This window comes from Bubalus kerabau, chromosome X, assembly GCF_029407905.1.
Source record: "Bubalus kerabau isolate K-KA32 ecotype Philippines breed swamp buffalo chromosome X, PCC_UOA_SB_1v2, whole genome shotgun sequence".
Lineage (NCBI taxonomy): Eukaryota > Metazoa > Chordata > Mammalia > Artiodactyla > Bovidae > Bubalus > Bubalus kerabau.
Genome location: NC_073647.1, coordinates 94631691 through 94647329, shown reverse-complemented (window position 1 = coordinate 94647329; position 15639 = coordinate 94631691). Strand labels below are relative to the sequence as shown.

The 15639-nt window shown below is 41.5% G+C and overlaps 1 pseudogene; it reads right to left on the bottom strand.

Moving 5' to 3' along the window:
• Positions 1-8803: 8803 nt before the first annotated feature.
• LOC129638862 (histone-lysine N-methyltransferase SETMAR-like) lies at positions 8804-10109 on the bottom strand (annotated as a pseudogene).
• Between the last annotated feature and the right edge of the window lie 5530 nt (positions 10110-15639).

Below are 15639 nucleotides of genomic sequence, written 5' to 3'. Positions count from 1 at the left end.
AATAAAAGCTTCTCAAAAAAGATTTTCAAAGTTTAATTAGATTCCATCCACTAGTTGCTCATCTATATGCCTACTTATTAGGCATATAATAAACTTTTAATATTAGAAATGCTAACTCTAGTGAAAACCATGTTGGCCTGCATCTAGATTATGTCTCCTTAATTACAGGTCCTACAAGTTTGCCTCATGGAGGAGAGCCAGCATGATTCAACGACCTTTGAACTAGAAAAGAGAAAATGCACCCAAAGATGGATAGTAGAGTTGTATGACCCAGCTTTTGATGAACAGGTAAAAGTATGCAAGTTTCAGAGCTAAGAGCGGTATGGGAAGAAAGAACCCAGAAAGAAAGCACTAAGAAAGCAAAAATATACTAAAGTGTAAAAGTGGAGGTGATATGAAGGTATCTGATGGGGACTTCCCTGGGGGTCCCATGGTTAAGAATTCTCCTGCCAATGCTGGAGGCATGGGTTTGATGCCTGGTCTGGGAAGATTCCACACACCATGGGCAACTAAGCCCATGCACCGCAACTACTGAAGCCCCATACTCTATAGCCCATGAGCCACAACTACTGAAGCCCACCCCCCTACAGCCAGTGCTCTGAAATAAGAGAAGTCCACGCACTACAACTAGAGAAAGCCCATACACAACAACAAAGACCCAGGACAGCCAGAAATGAATAAATAAACAAAATTTTAAAGGTATCTGGGAACAGCTGCTTAGAAACTGTGTGCTCATATGTCAAGACATAATATCATAGTTGGGTGAACCTGGAAGACCACAGCAATACAATGGTTCCTTCTTTGATGTCTCTTATAGTCTGGTTCCAAAGAAAGAGAAAAATAGTAGTCTAAAGTACATAATTTGGAGGCTTTGATTTAAATATCTTCTCAGGTTGGGGATTCATAGTTAGATGTCAAAGAAGGGACCAGATGAAAGGTTCCACAAAGATTTCATTGTAGTGTAGTGGATGGTGCTCTTATTGCAGTCCAAAAATGAATCCCCAGGTTTTCAGATTGAAAAAACAAGTTTAAAAACATTTTTAATTGAGGTACAATTGACATAACATTTTATTAGTTTCAAGTGTATGATGTAATGATACAACATTTGTATGTATTGCAAAATGATCACCACAATAAGACCAATTAACATCCGTCACCATACATAATTGTATGGTTCCAAATAGGAAAAGGAGTATGTCAAGGCTGTATATTGTCACCCTGCTTATTTAACTTATATGCAGAGTACATCATGAGAAACGCTGGGCTGGAGGAAGCACAAGTTGGAATCAAGATTGCCAGAAGAAACATCAATAACCTCAGATATGCAGATGACACCACCCTTATGGCAGAAGTGAAGAAGAACTAAAGGGTCTCTTGATGAAAGTGAAAGAGGAGAGTGAAAAAGTTGACTTAAAGCTCAACATTCAGAAAACTAAGATCATGGCATCCAGTCCCATCACTTCATGGCAAATAGATGGGCAAACAGTGGAAACAGTGGTTGACTTTATTTTTCTGGGCTCCAAAATCACTGCAGATGGTGATTGCAGCCATGAAATTAAAAGACGCTTACTCCTTGGAAGGAAAGTTATGACCAACCTAGACAGCATATTCAAAAGCAGAGATATTACTCTGCCAACAAAGGTCCATCTAGTCAAGGCTGTGGTTTTTCCAGTAGTCATGTATGGATGTGAGAGTTGGACTGTGAAGAAAGCTGAGCACAGAAGAATTGATGCTTTTGAACTGTGGTGTTGGAGAAGACTCTTGAGAGTCCTTTGGACTGCAAGGAGACCCAACCAGTCCATCCTAAAGGAGATCAGTCCTGGGTGTTCATTGGAAGGACTGATGTTGAAGCTGAAACTCCAATATTTTGGCCACCTGATGTGAAGAGCTGACTCATTTGACAAGCCCCTGATCCTGGGAGGGATTGGGGGCAGGAGGAGAAGGGGACGACAGAGGATGAGATGGTTGGATGGCATCACCAACTCGATGGACATGGGTGTGGGTGGACTCCGGGATTTGGTGATGGACAGGGAGGCCTGGCATGCTGCAGTTCATGGGGTTGCACAGAGTCGGACACGACTGAGCAACTGAACTGAACTGAACCATACATAATGACAAAAATTTCTTTTCTTGTGATGAGAACTTTCAAGATCTACTCTCCTACATTCAAATATGCAATATATTTTTATTAACTATAGTCACCATGCTGTACATTACATTCTCATGACTTACTCATTTTATAACTGGAAGCTTATACCTTTTTATCCCCTTCACACATAAAAACAAGTCATTTTTAATCATTTTACTCAAAAGAGAACCAATCAACAGGATCAACCTCACCATAGTATGACCTAAAATAGAATACCACTTATAATTTAACAACTGATACAAATTATTCTGTCACATTTATCTCCTTGTCTTCCATTCTTGAAGGTAAGCTGATTTAGTCATAAAATTAAGGGGAAAAGGAATGAATTTTTAATGTGACTTTTATTGCATTTTTCTAATTATAATACATGTTTTATTATAGAAAATTTAGAAAATACAGAAATGCATAAAGAAGAAAACATTTTAAATTATTCATAATTCTCAAACTCTAAAAAACCATTAATATTTTTGAATATTTCTTTCCAGTCTTTTTCTGCATATGTTTATATGATTAGAATCACACTAAATATTATATTGGGGCTTCCCTGGTGGCTCAGTGGTAAAGAATCAGCATGCAGTGCAGGAGACGCAGGTTTGATCCCTGGGTTGGGAAGATCCCCTGGAGAAGGAAATGGCAACCCAGTCCAGTATTCTTACCTGGAAAATCCCATGCACAGAGGAGCCTGGTAGGCTATCTATCGTCCATGGGGTCACAAAGGGTTGGACATGCCTTAGCAACTAAACAACAACAAAATATTACATTATATCTTGCCTTTTAATTCATATTGTAAAACTTTCCCCCTGTTGTATGGACTGAACTGTTTTCCTCCAAAATTTGTATGTTGAAGCCTTAACTCCCAGGACCTCAAAATGTGACTGCATTTGCAGACAAGGCCGTTAAAGAGGTGCTGAAGTTAAAATGAGATCACCAGGGTGGGCCCTAATCCAATCTAACTGGTATTCTTCTAAGAGGAAATCTGGACACACACAGACATACAAGGGATGGGTATACACTGGGAAAAAAAAAAATGTGAGAACACAGTGAGAAGGTGGTCATCTTCAAGCCAAGGATGAAGCAGGAGATAGATGGGCCCCAGGGTGAGCAGCTAGAGTTCCTTCCTTGTGGACAGAAACTCCAAAATAGCAGGACAACTGAAAGAGGAGGCTGGGCCCTGCCTAGATAAGAGATGCTGCTGCTGCTGCTGCTAAGTCGCTTCAGTCATGTCCGACTCTGTGCGATCCCATAGACGGCAGCCCACCAGCCTCCGCTGTCCCTGGGATTCTCCAGGCAAGAACACTGGAGTGGGTTGCCATTTATTTCTCCAATGCATGAAAGTGAAAAGTGAAAGGGGAGTCGCTCAGTTCTGTCTGACTCTTAGCGACATCATGGACTGCAGCCTACCAGGCTCCTCCGCCCATGGGATTTTCTAGGCAAGAGTACTGGAGTGGGGTGCCACTGCCTTCTCCGAATACAGACTCAGAACCAGGCAAATCAAAATGATTGGCCAAAGGAAACCAGCAAGAAATGCCCTGAGGGTGCACTGTCTGAGTCCACTGGTATGTCTATCCACACGTACTGTACTCTTTTTTCTCCTAATAAACACTTACCTCGTTTCACTACTTTTTGTCTTTTTGAAAATTATTTTTTACAAAGCCAAAGGGCCAGGGCCTTGTCACTGACCACTGGTCTAGTGGCTAAGATTTGGCTCTCTTACTGCTACAGTAAATCTCAATCTCTATCTGGGAACCAAAACCCTGCTTCAAGCCACTGCAGGGCGTGAGGCCACCCAAGGTCAAGGAGAGAAGCCTCAGAAGAAACCAGACTTGTCAACACCTTGATTTTGGACTTCTAGCCTCCAGAACTATGAGAAAATAAATTTCTATAGTTTAAACTGCCAAGTCTGTAATATTTTGTTATGGCAACTCTAGTAAACTTTTATACTTACCACTGAACATTCTTCAAAACCTACTGTAATATCGTTTTGAAATATCCTAAAATAACTATTATGGTAAAATTATGTTGTTCTTGAATTTTCACTATGATTAACTCCTCTACTGTACTCTGGAGAAATTTATGTCTGCTCTCAAGGTCAAGCCTGGTGATACACTCATGAATTCTCACTTTTGGTTCCATTATTTCTATTCTTCTCATAGAACACCAACTTTTTGTCAACGTCAAACAGATTATAATAAAATTAAGTGATTTCATTTTCTTTACATCAGTTACACTCCAGATGTGAGGATAAGCCCCATACCCTCTGTTAGAACTGAGAATTACTCTGAGCTCTTCCTTAGGTTAGGGAAGATATTCAGGTTTCCTGGACAAAAATTTAGGAAATGTCCTTGTCTTATAAGACACTGTGGTTACACTGTTTTCAGAGGGTGTCATTTCTTGATTCCATTCCCAACTCTTAGGGGTTTGGTATCACAAAGTAAGAAATAAGCACTGGTAGAATCGGACACGACTGAAGCGACTTAGCAGCAGTAGCAGCGGCACAGATATCAGAAAGAGGAGCTGGCAACAATTCTCTACTCTGTAAAGAGTATTTAGCTTGTTCTACCCATAACTTGGGGGCTTCCCGGGTGGCGCTAACAGTAAAGAATCCGCCTCCCAATGCAGGAGATGAAAGAGATGTTGGTTTGATCCCTGGGTCAGGAGGATCCCTTGGAGGAGGAAATGACACCCCACTCCAGTATTCTTGCCTGGGAAATCCCTTGGACAGAGGAGCCTGGCAGGCTACAGCGAACGGCTGAGTACGTACCTGTGACTCAGGTACTCAGGCTTCAGTAGTTTCTGCCGTGAGAGGATCTTTGTGATATTGTGATGTGGTCTTTGCTTCCCTTCTGGCACTGTTGCTAAGTCACTTCAGTCGTGTCCAACTCTATGCAACCCCATAGACAGCAGCCCACCAGGCTCTCCCGTCCCTGGGATTCTCCAGGCAAGAACACTGGAGTGGGTTGCCATTTCCTTCTCCAATGCATGAAAGTGAAAAGTGAAAGTGAAGTCGCTCAGTCGTTTCCAACCCTCAGCGATCCCGTGGACTGCAGCCTTCCAGGCTCCTCCATCCATGGGATTTTCCAGGCAAGAGTACTGGAGTGGGGTGCCATTGTCTTCTGGCACAGAGATCCTAAAATCCTTGGAATTCTCTAAAAGAGGAGAGCAGTCAAGGTGCCTATTGTTATGTTAATATAATAAATGACCTAGCGGAAGAATGGGGGCTGGGTGCCAGAAGAAACAACTTTCAGTCCCACCCTCTGACCTTGGGGGAGGAGAAGATTCTGGAGGGTGAATCAATCACCAGTGGCCAATGATTTAATCAACTATGTCTGGGTAATGAAGCTGCCACAAAAATTCCAAAAGTGGGAATTCCCTGGCAGTCCAGTGGTTAGGATTTGGCACTTCACTGCTGGGGGCCTGGGTTCAATCCTTGGGCGGGGACTAAGATGCTTCAAGCTGTGTGGCATGGTCAAAAAGAAACAAACAAAAAATGAAACAATCCAAAAAGACTGGGTTTGAAGGGCTTCTGGGTCTGGGTGCTCTCAGAGAGGGCATGGATGGAATCTCCATGACCTTTCCTCATACCCTATGCATTTCTTTCATCTGGCTGTTCTTAAGTTATACTCTTTTATAATAAACTGGTAATCTAGTAAGTAAAATACTTCTCTGAGTTCTGTGAACTACTCTAGAAAGTAATTAAACTCATGGAGGGGTGTTTTGGAACCTCTACTCTATAACTGGCAATTCTGAAACACAGGTGACAATGTGAATTTGGAGTTGATGTCTGAGCTGGATGGGGCTCAGTCTTGTAGGACTGAGCCTGTGGGATCTGATGTTATCTCTAGGTGCATAGTGTCAGAATTGTGTTGAATTTAGGACACCCAGCTAGTGTCTGAGAATTGCTTGGTGGTGTGGTACCCACACGTGTTGTAATTGGGTACAGAATTAGTCTTGAACTAAATGTACCTGTCAAGCACAGTTAGGTCAGGAAAGGGGCCACCATAAGATGCAAAGGACAAAAGGAGGCTTATTATCATAACTCTATCCATAAGTGCGAGAATAGGGGCAGAATTCACCTCAGAGAGGGGTTGAAATTTTCATGGAGACCTCAAATCATATCTGTGGTGTATCAAGGACAAAAGCACAGAAAAAAACAAGGAGGGTCTTGGAATGCGGGAACAGAAAAAAACAGACCCTTATCCTCCTTGCCCTCCCCCATGTTGTAACTATTCAAGAATTTCAGGTCCTCCTGAGCAGTATAACCTGTCTCCCCTCCTACCCCATATAGGAAGAAGGTATTTGCCTTACTCTTCCCCCACCCAGTATATGTGCCTCATCCAATTAGCAAATGACCTGCAAGACCCCTATCTCACTCCTTGTACCCTGGCTATAAAAATGGACCAAGGACCCCGTTCAATGTTGGCTCTCCCTCCCAGTATATGTGTCTCATCCAATCAGCAAATGACCCACAAGACCCCATCTCGCTCCTTGTACCCTGGCTATAAAAATGGACCAAGGACAGGACCACTTTCAATGTTGGCTCTCCCTGATTATCAGGAAGCCCGACCGCTGTGCTAGCAGCGACTGCACCCCCCACTCTAATAAACCTTATTCCCCTTTCATTCTGCCTCATACCGGAAATTCTTTTCCAACCCGTGCACAAACCTCGACAATATCCTCCTTCGACCTCTTCTGTTTAAGTCATATGAAGCATTTCCTATTATTGATCACTTCTTTCATTTTACCCACACAACAAAAAGAATTATTGAGCTTCTATTATGTCAGGCACTGCACTAAGATGTGAAAAGTCAAGGTCCCTGTCTTTGAGGAGTTCATAGTCTAGTGGAAAAGATGAGCATGTGAGCAGATAATCACAATGTACTGTAATAATGCCACCATACAGTAAGTCCCCTACACATGAATGACTTCCATTCTGAGAGTGTGTTCATAAGCCTAGGTACCCAACTGACACAATTGGCTATATAGTACTTTATACTACTTTTCACACAAATAATACATTAAAAGCAAACACAAAAAATGAAAACATTTTAAATCTTATAGTACCTTGAAAAGTACAATAATACAGTACAACAGCTGGTATACAGGGTCTAGCATCAAGTGCACAGGCAAGAAGAGTTACTGACTGGAGGAGGGAGAGGAGGTTGGAGATGGTAGAGCTGAAGGATCATTGGCTATAGGAGATGGAGGGAAAGCTGCAATTTCACACACACCCGACATTGATAGTATGCACATTCACATCTTTGAAATTTCATAACTTGAAGGTTCATATGTAGGGGACTTCAGTTCAGCTCAGTTCAGTCGCTCAGTCATGTCCTACTCTTTGCGACCCCATGGACTGCAGCACACCAGACTTTCCCGTCCATCACCAACTCCTGGAGCTTGCTCAAACTCATGTCCATCAAGTTGGTGATGCCATCCAACCATCTCTTCTTTTATTGTTCCCCTTCTCCTTATTCCTTTAATCTTTCCCAGCATCAGGGTCTTTTCAAATGACTCAGTTCTTCACATCAGGTGGCCAAAGTATTGGAGTTTCAGCTTCAACATCAGTCCTTCCAATGAATATTCAGGACTGATTTCCTTTAGGACTGACTGGTTTGATCTCCTTGCAGTCCAAAGGACTCTCAAGAGTCTTCTCTAACACCACAGTTCAAAGGCATCAATTCTTCAGCACTCAGCTTTCTTTATGGTCCAACTCTCACATCCATACATGACTACTGAAAAAACCATAGCTTTGACTGTATGGACCTTTGTCAGCAAAGTAATGTCTCTGCTTTCTAATATGCTGTCTAGGTTGGTCATAGCTTTTCTTCCAAGGAGCAAGCATCTTTTAATTTCATGACTGCAGTCACCATCTGCATTGATTGTGGATCCCAAGAAAATAAAGTCTGTCACTCTTTCCATTGTTTCCCCATCTATTTCCCATTAAGTGATGGGACCAGATGATATATCTCAAAAGAAAGAACAATCCATAGTGTATTAGAGGAAAAGGACAGAGAAAAGCCATCCAAGAAGAACGCACAGAAGAGGAGATAAAACTTCTCAAATAATCTACATGCATAGAACACTGATTCCAAACCAAGAAGGTGGGATTTAATGGTAATAAATACTTAAAAGTCATATACTAAATTTAAAAACTTGACTTCAAAGGAATAAGATGGAGTGAACTGACTTAAAATGACATGATGAAAACTTGGAAGCTCTAAAAGAGTCAACAATTTAAGTAAATTAATTTTCTACTACAGTATAACAAATTACCACAAATTTATCAGCTTAAAACAATCCCATTTATTATTTCATAGTTTCTATAGGTCAGGAGTCCCAGCACAGATAGGCTTAGTTCTCTGCTTAGGATCCTAGTGGGCTGAAATCAAGGTATAGGCCAAGGCTGGGGTCTCATCTGGAGCTTGGGATGCTCCTCCAAACTCACACAGTTGGCAGAATTCAGTTCTTGAGATTATGGGTCTGAGACTCTCAGCTCCTAGAGGCCACTAGCAGTTCCCTGCTACATGGCACTCTCCATAGGCAGTTTATTTCCTAGCAGTTTGCTTCTTTAACGCTGTTAGGTTGGTGCAAACGTAATTGCAGTTTCACACAGTGAAATTTAAATCATTATAACTAGTCTCAAACACATCTTCATTAATCAAAATAGGAACCATTAACAATCAACACATTTTTGCCAATGAGAAAAAGAGTTTGTTTATTCTTATAGCATAAAAATCCGTGCTTCGGGATTCAATGAACTCTCAGAAAGTATTCTCTGAATCCTGCTAGTTGTGGAAGCATTTTCCCCACAAAAAGTCATGGAGATGCTTGAAGAAGTGGTAGTTGGTTGGAGAGAGGTCAGGTGAATACAGCAGATGAGGTAAAAATTCATAACTCAGTTCATTCAATTTTTGAAGTGTTGGTTGTGTGACATGTGGTCAGAAATCGTCGTGGAAAAGAATTAGCCTCCTCTTTCTATTGACCAATGCCAACTGCAAGCATTGCAGTTTTCAGTGCATCTCATTGATTTGCTGAGCATACTTCTCAGATGTAATGGTTTTGCCAGGATTCAGAAAGCTGTAGTGCATCAGATGGGCAGCAGACCACCAAACAGTGACCATGACCTTTTTATGGTGCAAGGTTGGCTTTGAGAAGTGCTTTGGAGTGTTTTCTTGGTTCAACCACTGAGCTAGTTGTCACTGGTTGTCATATACAATCCACTTTGCATGTCACAATCTGATCGAGAAATGGTTCGTTGTTGCTGCAAAGAATAAGAGAACATAACACTTCAAAATGATTTTTTAAAATTTTCGGTCAGCTCACAAGGCACCCACTTATCGAGCTTTTTCACCTTTCCAATTTGCTTCAAATGCTGAACAACCTTAGAATGGTTGCGGAGAAGGCAATGGCACCCCACTCTGGTACTCTTGCCTGGAAAATCCCATGGATGGAGGAACCTGGTGGGCTGCAGTCCATGGGGTCGCTAAGAGTCGGACACGACTGAGTAACTTCACTTTCACTTTTCACTTTCATGCATTGGAGAAGGAAATGGCAATCCACTCCAGTGTTCTTGCCTGGAGAATCCCAGGGATGGGGGAGCCTGGTGGGCTGCCGTCTATGGGGTCGCACAGAGTCAGACACGACTGAAGCGACTTAGCAGCAGCAGCAGAATGGTTGACATTGAGTTCTTCGGCAACCTCTCATGTAGTTGTAAGAGGATGAACCTCAATGCTCTCAGTTGGTCATTGTCAGCTTCCAATGGCCAGCCACTGCACTCATCTTGAAGGCTCTTGTCTCCTTTGCAAAACTTCTTGACCCACTGCTGCACTGTACATTCATTAACAGTTCCTGGGCCAAATGCACTGTTGATGTTGCAAGTTGTCTCTGGTGCTTTATGATCCATTTTGTATTCCAGTAAGAAAATTGCTCAAATTTGCTTTTTGTCCAACATCATTTCCATAGTTTATTTTTATTTATTTATTTTTAGTTCTACCAGTTTATTGCTACCAACCCATCACCCTCCAGCGTCATGCACACATGCTCAGTCATGTAACCCCATGGACTGCAGCCCACCAGGCTCCTCTGTCCATGGACTTTTCCAGGCAAGAATACTGGAGTGGGTTGCCATTTCCTTCTCCATTTTTCCATAGTTTAAAACAAATATAAAATACATGGCAAATAATGTCATTAGCAAAAAAACATAAAGTGAGAAATGCACATTAAATGACGTATAACATAACCACATTTATTTAAGAATGTATTCCAATATTAAATAGCAAAGTTCAACAATGCAAAACCACAATTACTTTTGCATCAACCTAATAGCAGGAGAGTTTCTCTCATTCTAATTTGCTAACATAGAGCCTTATATAACCTAACATAATCATGAGAGTTGCATACCATCACCTTTTCCATATTTTATGGATTAGAAGCTAGTGACAGGTTCTACCTGCACTCAAGGGGAGAGGATTATACATGGTATGACAAATTGGGGGTCATTTTAGGTATGTCCACCACAGTAAGGCAGGTACTAAATATTATAAGAGAAGCAGAGTATTCATCTTGTTCATTCAAACAACATTTACATACAACCTACAATGAGCAAGGAAATATGTTAGGTACTAAAGATGCAGACATGAAGAAAACATTGTCTCTATTCTGTAGGACAAATAGGTAGCTATCTATAAATAAGTAAGTTGGATTCATGGGTATATCTTGCACCAAAATAAGATAAAACAGGGCTTCCCTAGTGGCTCAGTGGTAAAGAATCTACCTGGCAATGCAGGAGACATGAGTTTGAACCCTGGTCCGAGAAGATCCCACATGCTGCACAGCAGCTAAGCCCGTGCACCACAACTACTAAGCCTGTGCTCTAGAGCCTGGGAGCTGTAACTACTAAGCCCACATACTGCAACTACTGAAGCCCTCACACGCTAAAGCCTGTGCTCCACAACAAGAGAGGCCACTGAAATGAGAAGCCTGCAAACTGCAACTAGAGAGTAGCCCATGCAGCAGCGAAGACCTGGCACAGCCAAAAAGAAATAAATAAAAATTAAAAAATATACTAACCCCCCCAAATACAATAAAAGTAATTCCATATGGAAGAAAAACTTAAATATAAATTGAAACCATAACTAGCCATAAGAGTACTAGGAAGAATCATAGACATCATTTTTTTTTTTAATCTCAGAGGAAGAAGGGGAGATGCCCTTCTAAGTATGACTCAAACCTAGAAGTCACAAAAGAAAAGACTGAAAAATTTGACTACATAAAAATAAAAGAAATCTTAAATAATAAAACCCCAAATAAAAAATTTAAACACAGGACATACTAAAGGAAACAATATGCAATTCATATGGCAAAAGGCTTATTTTCTTAATATATAAAAATCTACAAATCAATAAAAAGACCATCATCCCAATTTTAAAATGACCAAAAGACAAAATAGAGCACAGAAAAGGAAATGCCTGGCTCATAAGCATAGTAAAAGATTCTTAACTTCACTCATAGCAGGAAAAAATTAATTAAAATTATATCTAAAATCAGTTTTCACATAAGGATAGGAAAGACCAAACATTTTGATAATATACTATGATGGCCAGAGTACTATGAGAAATAGATACACTTTTATATTAGTGGTTGACGCCCTCAACAGAGGTAACCTTGGGAACATCCATCAAAGCTATTTATGTTCATACTATTTCATCCAGCAATTGAAATGTATCTTACAGATATACTAGCATATGCATTCATGCATGCATGCTAAGTCGCTTCAGTAGTGCCCAACTCTGTGACCCCAGAACTGTAGCCCACCAGGCTCCTCTGTTCATAGGATTCTCCAAGCAAGAATACTGGAGTGAGTTGCTGTGCCCTCCTCCAGAGGATCTTCCTAACTCAAGGATCGAACCCATGTCTCTTACATATCTTGTATTGTTAGGCGGATCTTTATTGACCTCTCTCCCCTTCCCTGGAGAAGACAATGGCACCCCACTCCAGTACTCTTGCCTGGAAAACCTCATGGATGGAGGAGCCTGGTAGGCTGCAGTCCATGGGGTCGCTAAGTCGGACACGACTGAGCAACTTCACTTTCACGCATTGGAGAAGGAAATGGCAATCCACTCCAGTGTTCTTGCCTGGAGAATCCCAGGGACGGGGAGCCTGGTGGGCTGCTGTCTACGGGGTCGCACAGAGTCGGACACGACTAAAGCGACTTAGCAGCAGCAGCTCCCCTTCCCTGTCTCTTTCCTCTCCTTAACCCTTCCTATCCTTCCCCGTTTTTCTAGTTCCCCAGTCCTGTTTTTCTAGTTCCCCAGTCCTGGAAGCAGGAATCTGGTCGAAGGGCCCTCAGCCTGAGCTGAGGATTGGAGACTGATCACCTCTTCTTGGCAGAGAACTCGAATTCTGGTTCTGATTTCTGGTAGGGCCGAGTTCCAGTCCTCCCTTCTCTGGAGGCCCAGGGAAAAGTCCCATAATGCCTGGGTATCTGTAGGTGGCAGGAGACATCTGTAAGGCCACCCCTTTTGCCCCCCTCTCCCGCCTCCTCCCCCTTCTTCTTTCAACCTGGCTTACTTTCCTCCCTTTGAAATCTTTGATGTTAGCACTTGGATCTAAAGTTCTGTGTCTCTATAGGAGGTTTTCTGAGAGACTGTATTCTTGTATTTAAGGGCTTCCCTGGTGGCGCAGAGGTTAAAGCGTCTGCCTGCAATGTGGGAGACCTGGGTTTGATCCCTGGGTCGGGAAGACCCCCTGGAGAAGGAAATGGCAACCCACTCCAGTATTCTTGCCTGGAGAATCCCATGGACGGAGGAACTTGGTGGGCTACAGTCCATGGGTTGCAAAGAGTCAGACACGACTGAGCAACTTAACTTTCACTTTCACTTTCCCACTAGTACCACCTGGGAAGCCCTATTAGCATATACAAGGGGTTATTAATTGGAGCATTGTTTTTAAATAACCTGTTAACTAGTTAAATAAAGTATGGTCCTTTCAATGCAATGTAATATAGTTATTTTAAAGAGGAAGGAGGTTCCATTTCCCAGTGGCAATGTGAAGAGCTGTGAAGATCCACTCCCAAATGAAGTACCCATAAGTGGTGAAAATTACTTTTAAGACACAGGCAGTGATTTAACACTCTCTGGAAACTGTCTTATGGGCATAGAGCAAACACAAAAACATTTATTCAAGAAAATCTAAATCGCAATAAGAAGAGTCTGTGACACTTGAGAAAAGACCCACAACCTCCCCCACCCCAGTTCAGCATGACTGAAGCTCCACTCCTGGCAAACGTGGCCAAGAAAACAGAATATCCTCTCCTCTCAGGTCTCAGTCAGGGATTAAAGTATCTTTCCAGGAGGGGTAGGCCTTCAGGATTTCTCAATGACCCCTAGCTACAGTTCAGTTCAGTCGCTCAGTCGTGTCTGACTCTTTGCGACCTCATGAATCGCAGCTCGCCAGGCCTCCCTGTCCATCAGCAACTCCCAGAGTTCACTCAGACTCACGTCCATCGAGTCAGTGATGCCATCCAGCCATCTCATCCTCTGTCATTCCCTTCTCCTCCTGCCCCCAATCCCTCCCAGCATCAGAGTCTTTTCCAATGAGTCAACTCTTCGCATGAGGTGGCCAAAGTACTGGAGTTTCAGTTTTAGCATCATTCCTTCCAAAGAAATCCCAGGGCTGATCTCCTTTAGGGTGGACTGGTTGAATCTCCTTGCAGTCCAAGGGACTCTCAAGAGTCTTCTCCAACACCACAGTTCAAAAGCATCAATTCTTCAGTGCTCAGCTTTCTTCACAGTCCAACTCTCACATCCATACACGACCACTGGAAAAACCATAGCCTTGACTAGACGGACCTTTGTTGGCAAAGTAATGTCTCTGCTTTAGAATATGCTATCTAGGTTGGTCATAACTTTCCTTCTAAGGAGTAAGCGTCTTTTAATTTCATGGCTGCAATCACCATCTGCAGTGATTTTGGAGCCCAAAAAAATAAAGTCTGACACTGTTTCCACTGTTTCCCATCTATTTGCCATGAAGTGATGGGACCAGATGCCATGATCTTCGTTTTGTGAATATTGAGCTCTAAGCCAAGTTTTTCACTCTCCTCTTTCACTTTCATCAAGAGGCTTTTTAGTTCCTCTTCACTTTGTGCCATAAGGGTGGTGTCATCTGCAATAAGACGACTATTATTTAAAAAAAAAAAAAATAGAAAATAACCAGTTTTGGTAAGAATATGAAGAAGTTTAAACCCTTGTGCCTTGCTGCTAGGAATGTAAAAACAGTACAATTGCTGTGGAAAACAGTACGGTGATTCCTTAAAAAAAAAAAAATTAAACATAGAATTATACTATATGATCCAACAATTCCATTTCTGAGTTATTTACCCAAAAGAACTGAAGGCAGGGACTTGGGTAAGTATTTGTACACTTATGTTCATAGCAGTATTATTTACAATAGTCAAAACGTGGAACAACTCAAATGTCCACTGACAGATGAATGGATAAACAAAATGTGGTACATACATACAATGGAATATTATACCACCTTAAAAAGGAAGGAAATATTGACATATGCTACAACTTAGATGAACCTTAAAGACATCACGCTAGGTGAAATAAGCCAGGCACAAAAGGGCAAATATAATACCATTTGTATGAGGTTCCTAGAGTAGTCAAATGAATAGAGATAGAGTAGAATGGTGGTTTCTGGGGTTGAGGAGACGTGGGAATGGAGAGTTATTATTTAATAGGTACAGGGCTTCAGCTGAAGAAGATGAAAAAGTTCTGTAAATGGGTAGTGGTTGTTCCACAACACTGTGATGTGCTTTATGCCACATAACTGTACACTTTAAAATGGTTAAATTCATAGATTTTATGTTATGTATATTTTGCCACAATAAAAAACAAGATAAGCAACTTTAAAATGGGCAAAGGATCTGAATAGACATTTCTCCAAGAACATATGCAATGGTCAAAAAGAATATAACAAGATGCTCAACATCACTAGCCAGCAGAAAAATGTGAATCAAAACTACAATAAGGTGACTTCCCTGGTGGTGCGTGGTTAAGATTCAGCACTGCAAGGGCCACAGGTTCAATCCCTGAAAAAAGACACACACAATAAGATACCACTTCATACCCACTAGGATGGCTATGATCAAAATGACAGAAAATAACAAGTATTGGTGAAGATGTAGATTAATTGAAACCTTCATACACTGCTGGTGGGAATTTAAAATGGTGCAGCCTTTGTAGAAAATAGTTTGGCAATTTCCCCAAAGATTAAACATAGAATCACTATATGACCAAGCAAATGTACACCTAAATATATATCCAAGAGAAATCAAAATGTGTGTCCACAAAAACACTTGTGCATAAATATTGATAGCAGCATTATTTATAGTAGCCAAAAAATAGAAACAAATGTCCATCAATTGATGAATAGTAAAATAAAATGTGGTATGTCCATAGGTCCTTCCATCAATTGATGAATAGAAA